The 19,272-nt window shown below is 36.4% G+C and overlaps 1 long non-coding RNA gene across 1 annotated transcript in view; it reads left to right on the top strand.

Annotated features, from left to right (window-relative positions):
* Nucleotides 1-16,335: 16,335 nt before the first annotated feature.
* LOC148056732 (uncharacterized) overlaps nucleotides 16,336-19,272 on the top strand; it is a 150,029-nt gene continuing 147,092 nt past the window's right edge. Inside the window, exon 1 of the long non-coding RNA XR_015702612.1 lies at nucleotides 16,336-16,538. This is a non-coding gene — a long non-coding RNA (uncharacterized LOC148056732). The remainder of the gene's footprint in view (nucleotides 16,539-19,272) is intronic.

The following is a 19,272-nucleotide window of genomic DNA, read 5'->3' as shown; positions in this document are numbered from 1 at the left end:
TGATTGACCTTCTGGAGTCAAATGGTCAAGAGTTTATTCCCATTTTCCCCCCTTCGAGCTCAGAGTAAAGGCACAAATCTTCAAATTGCCACAGGAAAGTGAAGACTTTCCTTTGATATCCATCACTTTGAGGGCAAAATCAGGATAATTGAGACCTCTCTGACTCCACCTCCATGCGACTCCTATCCCCGACTTCTGCTCCGTGGTTAAACACAAATCCCTGCACCAAGAGCTGCGAGAAGCACTCCTGCCCTCAGCGAAGAAGCTGCCATGACCGTGAGGGACGGCTGCTTTCTGTGGGCCGGCTCCCTTGACTGTTGCAGCCCTGAGGGCCGAGGCAGCGTTGGCCCCGCTCCCTGCCATGGGTGCTGGAAGCTTCTGGAAGGCAGCGCCTGCAGGCAGGGGCAGGGCAGGGGCCGCTGCCCTGAAGAAGAGGGGCTGGCTGGTGGCCGGGGCCTAGCCTCAGGGGTAGTGGGAAGGAGGAGAGTGCCCAGGGCAGCTGGGGGAGGCTGCCCGGCAGATTTTGTGGCACAGCAGCCACTGAAGGCTGCTGGGTGAGAGAAAGGCCGGAGCCCCTGGTGCCGGCAGAGGGGCAGAGGTCAGTGTCTGCTCAGCTCTTTTACATTTGTTTCATCTAGTAGGTCTTCGCTTTATTCATTGGGCCACCCTGCTTGAATGTCTGTATCAGTAAAATACAGCCTGTGAGACTCAAAGCCCCTTTGATGCCTGTGGTGGGTGCTGCCTGGGTGCAGGCAGCGCCGAGCAAGGCGCAGGCAGTGCGGTGCCTGGTGACATGGAGCTTGGTCACCACGGCACGCTTGTGTGGAGTCTGTGTAAAGTGCACCCAGATGAGTCACTGACAACAGGTGTTTTAAAATTTTAAGCTACAGCCTTTTTGTATGTAAGCTCCCCCGTTTGTAAGCCAGAGAAAATAACTTCCTCTCATGCATATGTTGCCAGTGTGCCTTAAATAATCTTTGAAGTGAGGCACCAGTGAATGTTGGGGGGGTGTTAATGAGAGGAGCAACCGTAAGGCTGAGGTTTGACAGATCTCCTGTGGCAAGTTATTTCATCTCCCAAAGTGCTGTGAAAGGCATTAAACTTGAGAGGCTAAATGAGTGCAAATATTTTCACCAGCTTTGCCCCCCTAGCACTTTGGGCAATAAGAAGTTGAGAAGGGACTCACAGCACACCAGGGATGGTCTTACAGTAGCAGTGGCTGGGGTCTGGAGTCTGTCACGGGCAATGTCTCTGTGCTTCATTCTGCTGGCTGGAGCTACGGCCATACAGATACACATGCATATATGTTTAACTGTGTCTCATTTGAACACCGATGTCTCTAAGTCACCTGTCTCAAAGATCTGTCACATTGTACTGTTTGGGCAGTAGAATCTGAATTGCCCATTTCCACTCATCCTTAGCAGTGTTTTTTTTAGTTTAAGATTATGTTGTCATTTGTCTTCCACAACTTCCTTTTAGTTTCTGTACTGCTTTGCAGAGCTTTTCCTTAATGTGGTGTTAGTGACAGATACAGAATAGGCAAGTCAAAGGACGAAGACAAAAAAAGAACATCGATGTTACTGCAGCAGAAGGAAGAGAAGTCATGAACAGTGTCTATTTAGAACATTCAGATTTTTATAGTATATTGTTCAAAATGAAGTTCTGCTCTTTAGAAGGGAATTATTGTATCTAAATGGACAGGTATGGATTTACTGTGGGCTCAGAGGGCTAAAATGAGTTTTGCTCCTGTGCATTCACATGCCTGGGTTTGTATCTTATCTTAATTGCTGACCTACCTCATAGGTAGGTCCCTGTTTTGTTAACTCCTTATGAGCTACTCACATTATTAACGGGCAACAAATACTGAAAACTTCAGCAGTTAATTTTCTCCTGAAAACCATAATGGAGGCTTTGGAAACAGCTTCATCTTCAACAATGTGTTGGAACTTGCACTTGAAGCAGAAATAAAAATGCCTATTTCTCCCTATAATTGAATTTAATCTCCAAATTTGGCACAGTAACTCCTGAAAGGTTAACTGAATTTTCAGTTCACCAAACAGAAGTCTTTAAAATGTTTACTGGAGTTTTGCTCAATTTTTCTTGTGTTTCATGGATTTTCTGAAATAGTTAGTCCAGCCCAATGCCAGGCTTTAAACAGCTTCCTGGCATCTGAGAAATAGAAAACTTTTGAATATTCAGTACTAACTGCATAAGTGTATTTCTCTGTATTCATCATAATCTAGTGGTTTTAAAAGATTGTTCATAGACATTCAGGTCCAACAGTGGATGTTGTTTTCTGGTGTTGCTAGAGCCAACATTTTGACCAAAAATTAACCCACATATCTGCCCCTGCACCTCTTTTTTAAAAAAACACAATTATTTCTTCTATGCTCTCTCCTCATCTATGATCAGTGCAAACCATAGGGGCTAGGTAGGGCATTGTGTGATGTTTTAAGTGAGAAAATAAGGTTCTGATGGGATATATGGATGGCGGGAATATAAAATTGGAGATGATGAACACTGAAGGTCATGAATTGTGGATTTTTTGATGATGCAGATGTATTAGCAGATAATTAGCAGATAACGCTTTAGGAAGGGACATTTCTATTTGCAACTCTTTAAAGGAATCAGGATTATGATGTTCTAAAACAAGAAATACTTTCAAGTGTTCGTATTTGATCATTGGTGTTTAACTCTTACAGATTAGTGTTTAACTCTTACATTTTACAATTTTTGTCACAGCTATTAGAGCTGTCTAGAAACTTAATCTAAAAAATTCAGCAAAATACACTTCCAGCCGAACTGAAACTCTTACATGTTTGTGTCATTTCAGGAGCTGGAATTACTTGAAAAAAATCCAACAATGAGAAACAGGCAAAAAATCCTAAAAACTGCCCACATGGATAAATATTTCAGCAGTCTACAGGTGTTTAGCCTATGGCATTTTCCAATAAGTGAAAGGATGGTGACACTGACGTCCTGCTCTGCCTCTTCTGTCCAGTGGGGTAAGATACTTATTTTTCACTTAAATTTTGTATGCACTTACTATCTGCTGTAGAAATAGCTAAATGCTTAAAGTAGGTAGACAAAGGTGAATCTTTTCAGATCATGGAGCATTTTGCTTGAATGAGTAATGTCTGTGTATCCCTTTCTTTCATTATGGTAATCATTTGGAACCAGGTTTGGTTTTTGCCTCTGAAGCACTTTATAGTGTTCTTAAGCCTTTTGTCTGAAGTTCTTGGAGTAACACTGCTGGAAAAAAGAAAGGGTATTCACAGCTTTATTAAAAGTATGTAATGCCTTTTACTGAATTAAAATCAAGCCTGATATAAGCCTAGATTGCACCCACCGTGTCAGAGATAGTTTACAATTCTCTTCTTGTCATAGAAACTGTTGTGTTTTAGAAATGAAATGTTGAATTAATGAGATTCTTCCTCCCCTATTATTTCCAAAAGTGAAGAAAAAACAATATGCATGTTGACAAGAATGTTCTACAGTGCTAAAATACATTTGTGCTACATTAGCTTTTCTGTATTTTTCATACTTCACTTTTATTTCTAACAAAATTGGTTGCTTATTCAAAATCTTAGAGTAACTTTTAGACTACAATCTTTTTCCAATGTCCTTATGAAAGACAAGCTCTGTCATTATGTTCCCAAAGGGATATACCGGTAAACCTGAAGTCTGGGGAATAAAATTGGAAGATTACTGTTTCTTGTCATATATTTCTGTTTTATGGCTTTGAGTACACTGGAATGGCTTAGTGGGGAGAAAAAACTCTGGCAGTGAAGGGAAGTAACTATTAATGTCCTATCAGAGCTTGATGGAGCTTGATATAATTAAAAAACTTGTGATATCTCCAGCAATTGTAATTCCAATTATTTGCTAGCTAAAGGCAACTTTCACTGCTCCAAGTTAGGAAATCATGTAAATAGCCTAATTAATATAATTTGCCTTATGCTCTACTAAGAAAACAAAACCAAATATGTCATTTTTAAAGAATAAATAACATGGTATAAACTAAATATTATAAATATTCAGTTTGTTTGTAGAGCAAACATTACATATTACAAGTCATTCTCAGCATTTCTAAGTAATTCAGCATGATTTAATGAAATTATGATGGCTTGCTTTAGCTTTACAACTGCATGACAATAAAAGGAAAGCATTCCTTTGTGTGGATTAGAGCTAGTTCTTTTACAAAACAGTGTGTAACAACATGTACAGCAGGGGGGCAGAAGATATAAAGAAGGTTTCATCATCTTGTATCTGCAGTCCTTTAATATCAAGAGACTTCCACAAAACTTAAAATAAGTCTTTGAAATATTCCATGCTGTGGTGGTAGAAAGGTACAATAAATAATACTTCTCTTTTTCCTCATGTGGAATGAAGAGATAAAGCTATTTATAAAACTGTAAAGACTTACAAATCTTTCTAACAGGTTGTCATATGTTAATGTCAGTGAGAATTTAATCACCCAAGGTAAAAAATCTATATATATTTTTTTCTCCAATCCTATCTTGTTTTCATAACTCTCTCTATTGACAGATTCTCTCATGATGATAAATTAAAGGAATGCCCAAGACCACAAAATGTAAAAACAGAAAAAATGCAAGGACTGAACTGTAGATTGTTTTTAAACTGTGTGGCAGTTTTATTTTTCTGTTGTTGTAGCATTTACAGGATCTAATGAGGAGTCATTGTGCTCAGTACTGTACACCTGCTTAACAAGACAATAAAGAGATAACAAATAGATGAATTGTGAGGATTCAGATTTATATAACAAATAGCTAGACTTTCTGTGGAAAAAAAAAATCACTTTTTTTGAGTTGTTGATTCAGGAATAAAAAACCTTGCTTAGGAGCAAAACAATTTTATTCGTCAATTTATTAATAAAAGTTGTTACGACAGCTGCTTACCCAAAAAGGTGTTCAGTGTCGGTTTTAATTTGCCAGCTGGGATTGGAGTAGACTGAATTCTTTGGCTCTTAACAACTTTCACTCCTGTTAAAATGAGTCACTTCCATGAGCTTTCCATGTGATACCATAATGAATTAGACTTTATCCTTCTGTATGTGCCTGATCCAAAGAGGTTTTTTAGTGAAAAATAAAGATATGCAAGTTTTTTAGATTTGTCAGGTGATTTTATCGTTTTCTATACATCTCTCAGTAAATCCAGTATTGATCAGTTTTTTGTCCAGAAAAGGACAGACATACAGTATTATTTGGTGGCATCTATCGTGCTTTCAAGTTTAAGTGAGGAAGGCTTATGCCATGCTTGCCATGCTTTGTTTTGTTATGAGAACTATTAGAAAAATGGATCTTAAAAATCGTCCTCCCCTCTCCTTCAAAATACTTTCATGCTACCTGTTGATTCAATGATTGAAGTGATACTTCAGTAAAAGCTTCAGTTGTCATCTTCATAGCTTTAGAGCTGTACACAAAATTAAAATATAAAATCTGACTCCCTTTATTTCCCTTGATTCTGTAAAGCCCTTCTTTGAATCAACACTGGCATTGTCAGACACATTGCCATTGCGGAAATCTCATGTCCTGATTCATGAAAGATTGTGATGCATCCTTAGATCTGTCTGTCAGCCAAGGAGCAGAGTTCTGTGTTCCGCCTCACGGCCCAGTGATGTGGGAAGCAGGTGTAAAGTTTCCTTTCTATTCCTGGATGTGGCCTGCTGTACTTGAAGGGGAGGGAGAGAAAAAAAAAAATATTTTACATACAAACTAAGCACATTTGGTCTAGAAGCCTTCCGTTTGTGCTAAGTACATTCATCTCTCTCTGGGTTTTCAGAATATGATCTTCATTTCTCTCTCTAAATTTCATGATGTAAGGGTTATTTCCAAGCTTAGATTTTTTAAATGAGGTATTTTACCTATTAGGAATGCAGAACTTGCTTTCTATTACTTGACTCCCTGATGAAAGGTTAGTTGCCTAATCGCATGGGTTTGGTGGCTATGGTACAGTGCAGAGTGTTAAGGCTGTAACAGGAAATCAAATAGTTCATTTCACAGCCATCAAATACATGCTGAGCTGCCTGACTGGTTTATGCTGCTTTATCTTTCAGGACATAAAACCTATTCTTACTTTATGAAAACAGTACTTTGTGTTAGATAATCATTCCATTTACATATAAAGGTTACACTTAATAAAAATATATGAACCAAAATTGCAACAAAGATACAACATCATAAACCACCTTTTTTAGAGTGTGCTGGTTTTTTTTCCCTTGAAAGGCTTCATTGCTTTTAAGACAGGAGATATTGCTTCAGAACTAAAGATTTAAAGCTTTTTTCTTCTGCCTGTAGTAAAAGTAATAAAGCTTTTTATTGTACAAAGACTGTAAATATATTTAGCAATAATTTCAACAGCTGGAAGTGTCTAGATGTCTGTAGTGGAAATACAAGGGTCATATTTACCTAGGCTTGGCCTAGAAATTTCTATAACCTTTTTCTTTCCACCTAACCAGCACTGAACAGTTATTTTTTGTTATCTTGTAAACACTGGAAGACAATCTCATGGAGGAAATGACTCCTTGCAGTTGGAAATAAGATACTGCTGTAACAAGTTTGTTGTGATTATTTTCTGTTGCTATCATTTGTTATGATTGTTTACTGCAAATAGGCATCATTCCTACAGTCTGGAGCCTGGCACCCAAGCCCGTGGTAGCTCCTCCAAGGCTCCACAGCAGTACAGTCTGATGATAAAGAACTTTAGTCCCCTAGAAGAACATGCCACAAGAAGCTTGCTATCTTAAAACAGTGGATATTGTTTGGGGAATCCATGGCAAGAGTAATAGAAAAGAAGGTTAATGGTATGACTTGAAGAGTTGACTTTGGGAAGAGTCTTGAAGGACTCTGTGAATAGGACAAATATCTTCCCATGGCTTTGTAGGTTCTACTTTGTGAGTAGAATGATCTTTATTGTAATTTTTATTATTCTAAATGTGTGAAATACTTTGGGTTTGATAGAGAAGCAGATTTAGGATACAGATAAAGTTCATTCCCTTTAGAAACAGAGAAAGTTGAGAAACAAACTTGTATCTATTTTCATTCCTTCTAACAGCTCACTGCCTTTCTCAGTAAATATCTCAGCATTGTTAGTGTTTCATTCCTAAATCAATAGTAATATATTTCCATTGTTTCAGTTTTATATTGTACTCCTGTTGACCTAAGATTACAAGCATACTTTCAACTCCTAAATCTTATTATCCTCTGAGGAAGGTGGTGTACAGAGAGACAAAGGTACTCTGTAAGCAGGGGAGGAGTGTGTCTTTTAACTCCATTTTTAAAATAATTATAATTCTTCTATCTTTTGTATGATGTGAAGTATAACCAATTATTGCATAGTTATAATCATGAAATGGGAACAAAATACAAGCACAGACACTCATTTCTTATGGGGAAAACAGCGATCAGTAGTAAGTTTTTGATGAGTACTGTTAGAATGTCTGTTGAAAGTCCATAGTGGGATGGATTTGGAGGATAAATACTTTCACAGCTTACAGGAAAAGAAGAAAAGAAATACAACATATTAGTTAGCCATTCTGGAGTTGTTTATTTAGTTTTTTTTCACAGTTGCGCCTAGGTCTTTCATACATCCACATTTTTCTGGACATAGTCTTTTATCCTAGCATTTAGAATGTGTGTGTTTCTTGTGATATCCTAGTCAGTGCAAAAGCTGCTGTTCTTGGAGAGATTTAGAACTTCAGAAACTTCAAAGAAATGACTGCTGTGCACAGAAAGAGTTACTGCACAGCTCTTGTACAAGGAGTCCAATGTATCTGGGCTGTGGTGGACCTACTGCATGTGAATTTCTGCAGATAGCCAGCTCGGGGTCAGTGAGATTGACACATCAATATCAGTCTACTAATGGAAACGAAAAATGGTTGGATGAATAGTTATCCGCATCAGTGCTGTACCTTGGAAGTGTCATATGGAAAGTGTGAGTCCCACTTTATGACAGGGAAACACGCCGACTGGAGCACAGATTTGGGTGACTCTTGGGTCAGGTGCTGTATTGGGTGACCTAATGTGAAATTTTTATATATTCTACTATCCTTTGGTTTTATTGACCTTCTGTTAGAGGTTTCTGTCCTTCTCAACTGACATCTATTTTACCTTTTGTACTCTTAAATAGAAGAGACCATACTAAAACAGAGAAGCATTGATGAACAGAACAAACATTTCACTCAAGACATTTTAAATTTTGTCTTGTAATATTTCACAGTTCAAGATAGCTTGAAGAAACGATATTTTTATGTCTCAAAAAGTTTTGAGACAATACTGAAACATCCAGGTTTTGACAGCATCTTGCCAGCCACTTGAATTTGAAACATGAGAAAAATATCCATGAGTCTCTAGAGAACACATGAAGAGTAATGATAGTAAGAAGAAAATGAACTGTGTATTGTTTAAAAAAATGGACCTATCCAAACATACAAGAGTAATGGACGGTATCAAATCAAGGAAAATGTTATTGTACTGATAATAGGTTAGGTTAAGGCAGTAAAGTTTCCTAATAAGGCCGAGAGACAGCAAGTTACTGATTTTCAGTATACTTACTCATTTTTGGGGGGCTTCTTGGTGATGAATATGATATATAGCATTTCAGAAAAGGTGTAGGGCATTGGAAAAAAAACAACTTCTCAGAGCTGGACCTTAATCTGTCTAAAGATCATGACTGAAATTTTTGGTTCATTAGGGTTGTTTTATTTTGGTTTTGGGTTTTTTTGGGGGTAGGAATTATACTGGTTTGAGAACTTAAAATGATACATATATAGTAACGTCTGTGAGATTTGACTGTTTTGCAGTCCTGGTATTTAAGACAGTTAAATGTATAAGTTTGACAGAAGTACCACACGTTGATTGTATAAATAGTAGTTGCTTCTGGAATTTCTGCTGAAAACATTCTCATGTTGGATAAAAAATTCATTTTCTTTCGTATTGTTTAGGACATTAGTACTTACGATTGCCTTGATGGTAAGGTTAGTAAGACTGGTTAAACATGTTCTCCACCTCTGTTTCTTCTAAGAGGTTAATAGCTGTTTGAAGTTCAGCTTCTGTTACTTGAGGAGAAAATTAACTTTGGGCTACTACATAGATTATAAAAGGAGCTCCTACTGAATAAATGTTGGGTTATTTCTTGAGCCTGAAAGCCAATAAAGGAGATGGAGACTTCTTTCTGACGGGGGAAAAGAAGGCCAAAGTGAAGAAAGAATTTGTAAAATAATGCATAACTATCATTTCTGAACAATAGTAAAGTGTTTTAGAAAAACAGATTTGAGCAACTTCTAGGTATTATATCTTGGCATCAGTGCTAAATCTTTTGGTAGTCGGTAGCAAACCATGTATACTATTCATTTCTAAATTAAAATATTTAATGGTATATTTCAGTAGAAAGTAGAAAAGGATTTTTAAAAGTAGACATCAGTAGTAATTAGATACGTCAATTAATATACTGTAAACAAGCATGAGCTTGTGTATTTCTGTGAAATTAAATCAAACTATCTCAGCAGCTGACAAAGTTACTTTATTTACCACTGAAAGGTAACTGTTCCAAAGCTACTAGAACTGCAGGTGATCTATTATACAAATTATCAAATATAAAACATTACATTATTGATTCATATCTTAAATCTGTGATATGAATAACTAGATGTGATTGTAGGAAACATATACACTTGACAAAACCATTTTTCTGGTATTCTTTGGGGTCAGCAACTGAATTTAGATTTTGTAAAACACAATCACATGTTCAGCTGGTAGAAATTGACAGTGATATTACTACAATTAGATCTGGTTTATAAAGATTTTATGCTTTTGAGTATAAAATCAAATGGTAAGTCTAATGTCCACCTGGCTTGTCTTAAATTAATGCAATGTATTATATAGTAACATGATTTAGGTCTCCATTTTGGGTACCAAGAAGCATAAAGATATTTCCCCCTACAAAAATAGGTATATCTAATACATCCTTACTGAATATCAGTATTCTGTGAATTCTTTAAGTGAAAGCCAGCAAAATAATAAGAGGAAATAAAAAAGTATTTGTAAAGGAAGATTTGTTTTTACAAGTAGAGACAGCTTAGTGGTAGGTTGTAATAGTGCAGAGTCAGAAGAGCTTAGGTTAAGTTTGTTGCAGAGCATAAACTGGTAAAAGTGTGATACTGTACCACTACAGCCCACCTCACCAGAGAGAACCAGTGGACTGTGAAATGAAGGAAGCAAGCTAAAAAAAACCCACAAAAAAGTCCTAACCCTCTTTGTAAGAAGTTCAGTATGGTGGGGCTTTATAAGTAAATTTCACTGCTTAGATGCAGACTATTAAAAATTCATAACTTCATACTTTCTTTAATGCTTTTAATTCTTTCTTCATAAAAACAAATTAAATTTAAAAAGTGAAGCAGTTGAAGAGAAATTTTTAAAAAATAAGGTTAATTTTGAATCATGAGAATGTCCTAAAACACTATTTGGCTTCATATTGCATCAAAGTTCTATATACAGTATAGCATGACATAAGCATTCGTGTATGCTTTTCTTACAGAAGACCTTGCTCTCATCTGTACCTTTATACCACAGATAAATCTTGTAGCTCACAGAATGTGAATAGTTGGAACACAAAAATAATAGTTTGAGCAGAACCAGATCAATCCATTTTGACTTGGAGACTTTCATTCTGGTTTATTTGATAGTTGGAAGCATCAGCATCTCAGGTCTTACATAAGTTAATGACCTGCCTGAAATTATAGAGATTTTAGAAGCTGGAAGTGAATATTAACTATTTCACTGCAAGTATATGCTATTACAGAAATTCAAGATTAGAATAGTGCTGGTTTCTCAGTTCATAAGTAATGGTTTTATGTATTACTAACACACGTTTTTTATTGGTGATGTTGATATTCACAACAACAGAGCTGTGTGCTAAATTCATAATGTCTATCTGGGCTGTACTTTCATGTTTATTGAAAGAGTATGCCTTTTAATGTGGAGGTAGCATCTGTCTTCAATTTCGGGTTGCATTTAGCAACTTTAGGAGAGTCTGATAAATGTGGAGGAAATGTTTCAATGTTTGATCTTTATGTTTGTGGTGAAACAAAGTGAAAGTTTACCCTCTCCCCAGGTAATTAGTTTTTAGTACAGGAAACATTTTAGGATGATAGAAGACCTACTGAACAAAATAAAAAGTATGATGAGAGATAGAATGAATTACAGACAACTGAAGGAAATGGGGAAAGTTTTAAGAGAAATTATTTTATATAAAATAGTTATTATAACAGTTAGTCATTAGAACAGCGGTAATAAAATTATATTTATAGCTGAATAAGGAGTCTCAGTGTGATTAAGATATGGAAGTAGCTAATTGAACTGCTGAAATATTAGGAAATTGAAGTGATGAAAAGTATACAAATTAAAACAAAAGTGCATAAAAATTAATGAGGAGGCTGAAATAGGAAATGGAATAAAGGAAAATAACAAACCAAGTAACATATAATGAATAAACATATAGCTGTAGACAAGGAGATATTAAGGCCGTTGGAAAAGTGAATGGATATTAATTGCCTCAGAGTTGCTATTTTTGCAGAACCTTTGCAAAAGTACAAAGGTTTTTTGTTTTATTTCTGTACAGAATGATGATTTCTCGTTTACATGATTTAACTTTCTACAAGGTATATTTGCTGGCAGTGGAGTTGTGAGGTTTTTATCAGTAAAGCCTGTCCACAAGACTATGATGTCCCAGGTACTGCCACACGGCTGCTGCTGAAGGAAGCAGTCCTTCCCTGCTCTCAGCCACTCGTTTCCAATTCTGTGTCTCCCTGTTGTGGTAGCACAAATGTTGTAGTGCTGAAGAACCAGTCTGGACTTTGTCTGAACTAAATCAGCCTCTGCTTTTATGGGGAGAAGAGGGAAGGCCAGGGGTGGGTTTTGTTGGGCTGCCTTTAAACTTGATTTGTTCCCTGATGCAAGTCATTGGGGGGAGGAGTGGGAATCGTCCCATAAATACTTTTGCTGGCACAAGGAAGGTGGCAGCACAGCTACTAGAAGAGAGAGCTAACGATGGGAGAAGGTGGGACTGCTTTTGTCATAGGCAATATAAAGAAGCTTTGGGAACTGGCCTGAATTTCCTTTTCAAGTTCCAGTTTACCTCTTCTGATTGCAAGCTAGGGCTTTCTTGATGTACTTTTAAAACTGATTCCTCCCTCTTTCTGTGCCAGTCAGATGTGCTTTGTCACTGAGCCATAATGTATTTCCAGGGCAACTGACTGCCTGTTGTGGGACCAGTTCAGACAGATTCAAATATAACTTAAGCCATTCACTTGCCCACTAGAGTGTGACACTGCTGCGAGGTGGACTATATGGAGCTGCTTAAACACAGAGCCTGTGTGCCTGGTGCCTCATAATACTTAATATGGCCATGACCAGATACTGTGATTAGTTCTGGGGATCCTGAAGCATAAATAAGAATAATTTAGGGTATATAAGAAGAAATAAGAATAATTTAGCATATGTAAACCAATGGTTGATAACAATGGTATTCTCGAGAGTGGATCCCTGTACGTGAAAATAGACGCAGTCATTGATAGACTATCTTAGGGCCTCTGTATAAACCATGTGCTCTGGTTAGCTTTTATGGCAGAATTACTTCTCATTCCAGATTCATCCTTCCAGATAATCTGTGCTGCCAGGATGGAATTCATGACCCTGACATTATCTCCATGTAGCTGTGAATATAATTTGTCCAAACTCCAATGCCTTTCAGTGCCTTCAAGTCTACTTTGAACTATGTCTTACCTCAGTAACAGGGTAATAATAGGTGGTAGTTAACATAAAAGAGTTTGCTGAAGTTCCAGTACCAAAGGTGTTATTATTCTAACCTGTTTGTTATTAAAATGTTATAGTCTTGAAGCTCACGGTGTAATAAAATGTGGATTACAGACTCTTATTTCTGTTTGTGCACAATTACTCAGGTTGCTCATTTATTCCTTTGAAGAACAAATCTCATATGGACATTCTGTGTTGTCTTCTTTAAATATTCCAAACAGGAGAGCAATAATGTTTGTTTTATAATGGATAGCCAGATATACAACATGAGTTTAGTATCATAAAGACTAGTGTCTTTGTATAAGAGCCAGTCAAAAGCATTTATTTTCAAAAAATGGGGCTAAAATTAGAAGAACGCTTAATGTTTTCTGTGTTTCCTCCAGTACTCCTTCTCTTTTCTTCAGTGGCAAGATAAGAAAAACTGTTTTCAGAATATAGTCTTTAAAGGTTTATGAATGAGATTATTATATGTCTTTTGGCTTGTATTCTAATTCTTACAAGATTCTCATAATAAATGTTTTATGTATTTTCCAAGTTTGGAAGATTTGGGAAAAAAACTAACAGTTTGGAAAATATATAAAGCATTTATTTTCAAAATTATGAGATTTGCTGCATACTTCTATCTGTAGCTTTGCAGTGATAAAGTCAATAATATTCTTTGTGCAATTGTATATCAGCACACACAAAGATGATGTTTGCATGTAAATATGAGACGAACTCTCCTGCCAAACACTTTACATAGTAGCTGATGTTTCATTATATCCCTGATTTATACCAACAGGATAAGCTAATATATTTACAGTTAACTAACTCTGTGAAGAATTTTGGCCTCTGAGGTACCTTGACCTGAAATATAGGCAGAAATGAAAACCAAACCAACCTATTTGGATTAAAGCCATTCTTCTACTGTGAGCAAATAACTTTATCTATATGTATCCATTTAAGTTGAATTCTGTTTTATACGGAATTGTCTTATTCTCTTCAATATATGTGGCTAGAAAGGCTAAAACCCAAAAGCTACATTCTTACTGCATATTGTGCTAAACATACACGGTTCCAGTCATTTCCACTCCTTGAACTTAATGTAAAAAAGCATTAGATGGTCTTTAGATGGTCTTTAGTTTTACATGATTTTTTTCTCCCACTGTGAACTATAGTTTTTATCATGACCAGTACGATGTCCAGAAGGCAAAGACACAATATCTGTCAAAAAGCTAGATTATTGTTCTCTAACCCGTGTTTTGAATTTAGAGAGTACAGAAAGCTGGTTTCTAGCAGATGCTATTGCAGTGCCTGGGAATTGTCCAATGCAAGAGCAACTCAGATGTGGTCACATGACTGAGTGTAAACACCATCATATATTCTGTGCACCTTCACTATCTAGTTACTCTGTTATATTTCAGGTAATCACAATGCTGTGTATTTTCTTCTGAGTGGGAGAGAAAATCGAGTATTTTCTAGTAATATAAATAAAGTCAGAAACTGAACACAAGACTAATGGAGGGAATGAAATAAACCACTGAACTAAGATGTCTGTTGACTTCCTTTCTTTCTGATTGTATGGTACGACAGTGGAAGGGACATCAAGAAGTCATTTAATGCACTTCTCTTTGCTAAAACTAGATTAACAAATCCATGTCATTTCAGAGAGTTTCTCATCCAGTTTTCTATTACAGAAACTATGCACTATCCCAAGCAGTCCTTTTGATTAGCCTTGCTATTAGGATAGGTTTTTGTCCCCTAACATCCAGATTTGAGCTTCCTTACTACAGTATAAAGCTATTGCTTATTCACTGTGGACATGGAGAACAGATCATTCCATTCCTCTTTTCAACAGCCTTTTATTTTCTTGATGAATGCTATAATGTTGTCTCATCTCTTTGTCTTTGTCTTTAGGCAAACTACTGCAATTCAATTATTCTTTTGGCATAGGTAGTATTGATTATTCCTAAGTATTCTCATCCTGAGCACTTGTGCCATTTAAACTATGTTCTGTTTAAGAGCTAATCTCTACCTCAATAAATTTGTCATGTGGAAGATTAAGGAAAAACAAATCTTTTTTTTCATACAGTGTGTAAATAAATTATGGAAGTCTCTGCACTGGGCATTGCAGAAGCCAAATTATAAATGGGTTCAAAAAAGGATTATATGTAGCCCTTATGGAAGATAGGTCCACTGGGAGAAGCTGAAAATAATTTTCCAAATGCAACTTCTAGCACAGGAGTTGTGAAAACTAGGGATTGTATCTGGTAGGGAAGAACACGGAAAGGGTTGTTCTTTACTTGCCCTGTTTCTTATATTCTTTCTCTAAGCATCTGCTACAGGATATTTCAGTTATGATCTTTCCTTTTATTGTTTCATCTTTAATAAGCTTAGTATACAGTGGTTTGGATATGCATTTTATAAATTTGTTGGCTTATTATTTCTGATAAAACCCATAAAAGGATTATAGGCCTCTTATCTCCTACCAGATTAATTCTGAGCTAAAACAGCAAAGGTTAAGAGGCTTGCAATTTCTCTTTTGCTCCTTTTGCAAATGGCTGCCTGAGTCTCTCTAAAAACATTTATCCTTCATCTTGTTCATTAGTTGTTGACCTATACCTTGTAATACAAGCTTCACTCCTTTTTAAGATAGAGGAAAAACATGATGTAATTATGGAGATAGATAGTCTCATTCTTTAAAATGTCGAATTATTTTTTGAACTGTCCTTATTTCTTGGTTTCACTTAAGTTTTAAAGCAGGGAGTTCCAATTTTGAATTATTCAAGGAAAAAAATATTTCATACTGCTTGTTTTTAAGTAGGCTCATTTTGGTTTTATTGATTTTCCTCTTCTCCTTCTCTTGTGGTTTGTTTTTTTTTTTATTAAGAAATTTGGCTGAGATTGGTCTTTGAAGGAAAGTAAATTGATTCTGTGCAAGCTAGATATTATTTGTGGGTTGGGGGAATAGTCAATTAATTTAATACTGGGGCTAATATTTATCCCTTTTCCAGCTTCTATTTTCTGGCTCACTTTGTAATTTCTTAGTACTGCTTATCTTCACCTGGCTTTCAGTGCTGTGACATGACCACAGAATATTATTTTTCTTTTATCTGCTTTAGAAAAAGATTGTGTATTTTGATCTCTAATCTTGTCCTTCCCAGAGTGGGTTACTGCAATCGTTTTCTTTGTGTGCTGCAGATGGAAACAAATGAAAAACTTCAGCTGGAGCAGATTGCCAGTTACGTGATTGTATTTTATGAGGAGACTTTATATAGATTATGTATTAATTGCCAGTTCACCTTAAAATGAAATTAAAATTGGGTTTTGATTTGTGACGTGCTCCTATGCGTATACCTTCAGGAAATAAGGGAGCCCTTGTTAGGCTTTGATTGCCCTGGTAGGCCTTAATTGCCCTAACCTGCCTCAGCTGGGGCATCCCCACCCTGGCCCAGCTGTGGGCACTCTTGGGTCAGACCCCAGCTCATGGACTGACTTCCTGGCTTGACTGGGGCACTGCCTCATCGCCAAGAACTTGTTAGAGGATCTGAGCTCGTGGTTAAACCTGCTGTCATCTCTGCTCTGCTCCCTGCAAGCAAAGGTACTGTGCGACAGGGCTCTGGCTGGCGGCTGCCAGCCATGTTATCGCACTTGGCTCCCCATCCTTAGAAAGCAGTCTGCCCTTCTGCACCCTCACAACCTTGGCCTCTGAGCATTAAGATTAACAAGGTATGGCATGCTACACTTTTGGTACAGTTACCTAATAGGCTTGTGTGTTTTTGGAGGCCTCTGGTTCTGTATTTTTTTTCTGCAGTTTGTACTGTCTCTTGGCATTTGAGAGATGCTGCAATGTTTGTTTCCTTATTCAAAACTTCTCTAAAGAGCTATTTTGAAAAGAAATGGATTTTACTTGGTACAGTGTTAACTGAGGTGTACTTTGTTGTCTCTTAGACCTGTGTGAAGGAGGAATTAGTTAAAAGGCGTGAATCCAGAACTTAACTGCAAGGTGTAAAATAAAAGAATAACATAAAAGTAGGACAGTGTCTATCATCTATCCTAGTGGCTTCATGAAATTGCTAGAGAAGGTAATAATACTGAACCAAAGTGAAATGCTACAGCTCCTAGTCTCAAAATGTCTACTAGCCTGTTAAGTGTCTTCCTCAAGAAATAAGCCAACTGCTTTAAAGAACCAGATGAATGAATAGTCGTCTGAACACAGTTCTAAAATAGGAGCCTTTTCTGATGAGGAAAAGGTTCGGAAACAAAAAATCTATCTAATAAATAATAGTTAACAAAAAGAGCATTTCAGTTGTTTAGAAAGCATGGATTGACTTCAGCTAAAGCCAGTCAAATTAGAAAGGATTAATATTTTTCTGAGTTGTTGCAAGATAATTTTTACCTTTTTTGTTTATATTCTCGAGCCTAGAAGTTTTGCTGCTGCTACTGTGAAATAAACTACGGAGAGTGTTGAGATATTCTGTAATAATTTTTTTCTAATACTTTTGAGTGGCTTAGCTTATAATTGAATAATTGAGGGGTGGTAGGTTTTTCTCTGGGATAGAAATAAAAGATGAGTGATAGTCACACAGGACAGTGGAATGAGGGGAATGATTAAAAATTGTCAGCATGATTATGAAGATATAGAGGAACTCCAGGGACTGTCTTACAGGAGCTGTCTTCCTTTGTTGCTAGTTTGATTCCAATGAAAAACAAAAAATGGATTTATTTCCAAATTGCTGAGTTTAAATTGAAATTGTGGACTCTCTAGAGCAGCAGCAGATATTCATTCTTTACAGGTGCTGCTTTTCAAGTCTAATCATGATCCCACCTGTTCCTTTATTGGGGATTGCTGTTAGAGGGTAAGGACTGCAATAGTAAAGATGGGGATGGAATTGTGATAAACCATTTTTTCAGTTCATGGACAAAGACTAGCAAAATGTAAGTAATGAATTGACTTTTTATGTAAGTCTGGCCTCTAGTATTTGAAAGATGTTTGCAAAAATGTCACAGGATTTTCTAACATTTTTGTACCCTAACAAATCAAAAAATAATTTTGAATCCTCCTTGGTATCGTATTCTTCCATGATTTACAGAACGTTGAATCTTGGCAAATGTTTCACTTATTCCTGTTTCAACAAAATAACGCCAATAGACAAATATTAATGTCAAAAAGATACAAAATGAAACACTTCTTATGTATGCTTTACACTTTGATTAAACTACTGGATAACCTGTTGGATAATCAGGAAAAGAAAAAGTCCAGAACAGGAAGGTTATCAACCTGAGAGAAGAAACGGGTAAATTCAGATGCTACTGTAGACAGCAGGAACAGCTGAATTTGGCACAGTTTATGTATGTTAATGCAAACTACTGCCAACTTCAGTTCATAATTATATGCTAGATTAACAACTAAATTGTTACGGTTTACACTCCTTGTTCCTCAGTTGTCCCTGATGGAGTAGCACTAAGCTTGAAGACGGACAGTGTGGACAGCTGAGGATAATAATGTTTTAGCTATTTTAGATTAATCTACTTACAACTGTGTGTTACCTTCCTGAATCATAGTTAATTAATATTTTTCAGTGGCCTTAGCTTTGACTTTGTTTTATGTTGGTGACCTACCATAGTTTCAAAAAGGGAATATGAATGTTACTCCTCTACTGAACAGTGGTGAGCTGGCTGTTGAATTTTATAATGCGGTTTAGTTGTTAATAAATCTTGAAAATCTTCAGTGCAGGTTCATAGAAGTGGCTGAAGAGCATATAGCTAAAATCCTGCAGTTTATGATCATTCTGTTCTTACACCAGATCGTATTGTGTGCTTGCAGAGGCCTTAAGTTTCACTGAGGTTTGATCCAACCGTTAATGACCATGTTATAAATGAGCTTATAACAAATATCTGGATATGTGGCTTTATTTTTGTTTTGAGGTGCATTGAGATTATACGTTTATAGAAAGCAAAAATACAATACCTGTGAACAGGTTTGAATCGGCTGTTGACTTTCTACTAGAATTTACTTTCTTTGATTAGATGTAATCTTTCTTGATTTTTTTTTTTAATTGATTGTTGTCATTTTCCCCTGGAACTGAAAGGGTCTAATGGTTTTTTCATAATGTATCTTGGACCTCTGTCATAACATAGATCAGTTATCATTTTGCTTTGATATATATCTCTGATCCCTTGTGGAGAAAATTCTGCATAGTAAATATAATGCAGCAAAATAACACAACTATGATAGAAATATGTATTTTAAAATGAGATGAGTTCTTTGCTAAATACTTAACAGTTACTAAGTATCTTTATGAGCTAGATACCATTCCTTGCTTTCCACAGTAAGTTTTGTAATTAACAATGGAAATAAGCAACTACAGGCAAGATCTTTGTGCATATATATATATATATATACTCACACATATATATGATAGTTTTCTCACTTATTGCAAAGGAATTTATCAGATTTTCA

This window comes from Nipponia nippon, unplaced genomic scaffold, assembly GCF_047370975.1.
Source record: "Nipponia nippon isolate SJK-2023a ecotype South Korea unplaced genomic scaffold, ASM4737097v1 scaffold_12, whole genome shotgun sequence".
Classification (NCBI taxonomy): Eukaryota; Metazoa; Chordata; class Aves; order Pelecaniformes; family Threskiornithidae; genus Nipponia; species Nipponia nippon.
The sequence above is the reverse complement of the archived record's forward strand: the minus strand, read 5'-3'. Positions and strand labels throughout refer to the sequence as shown.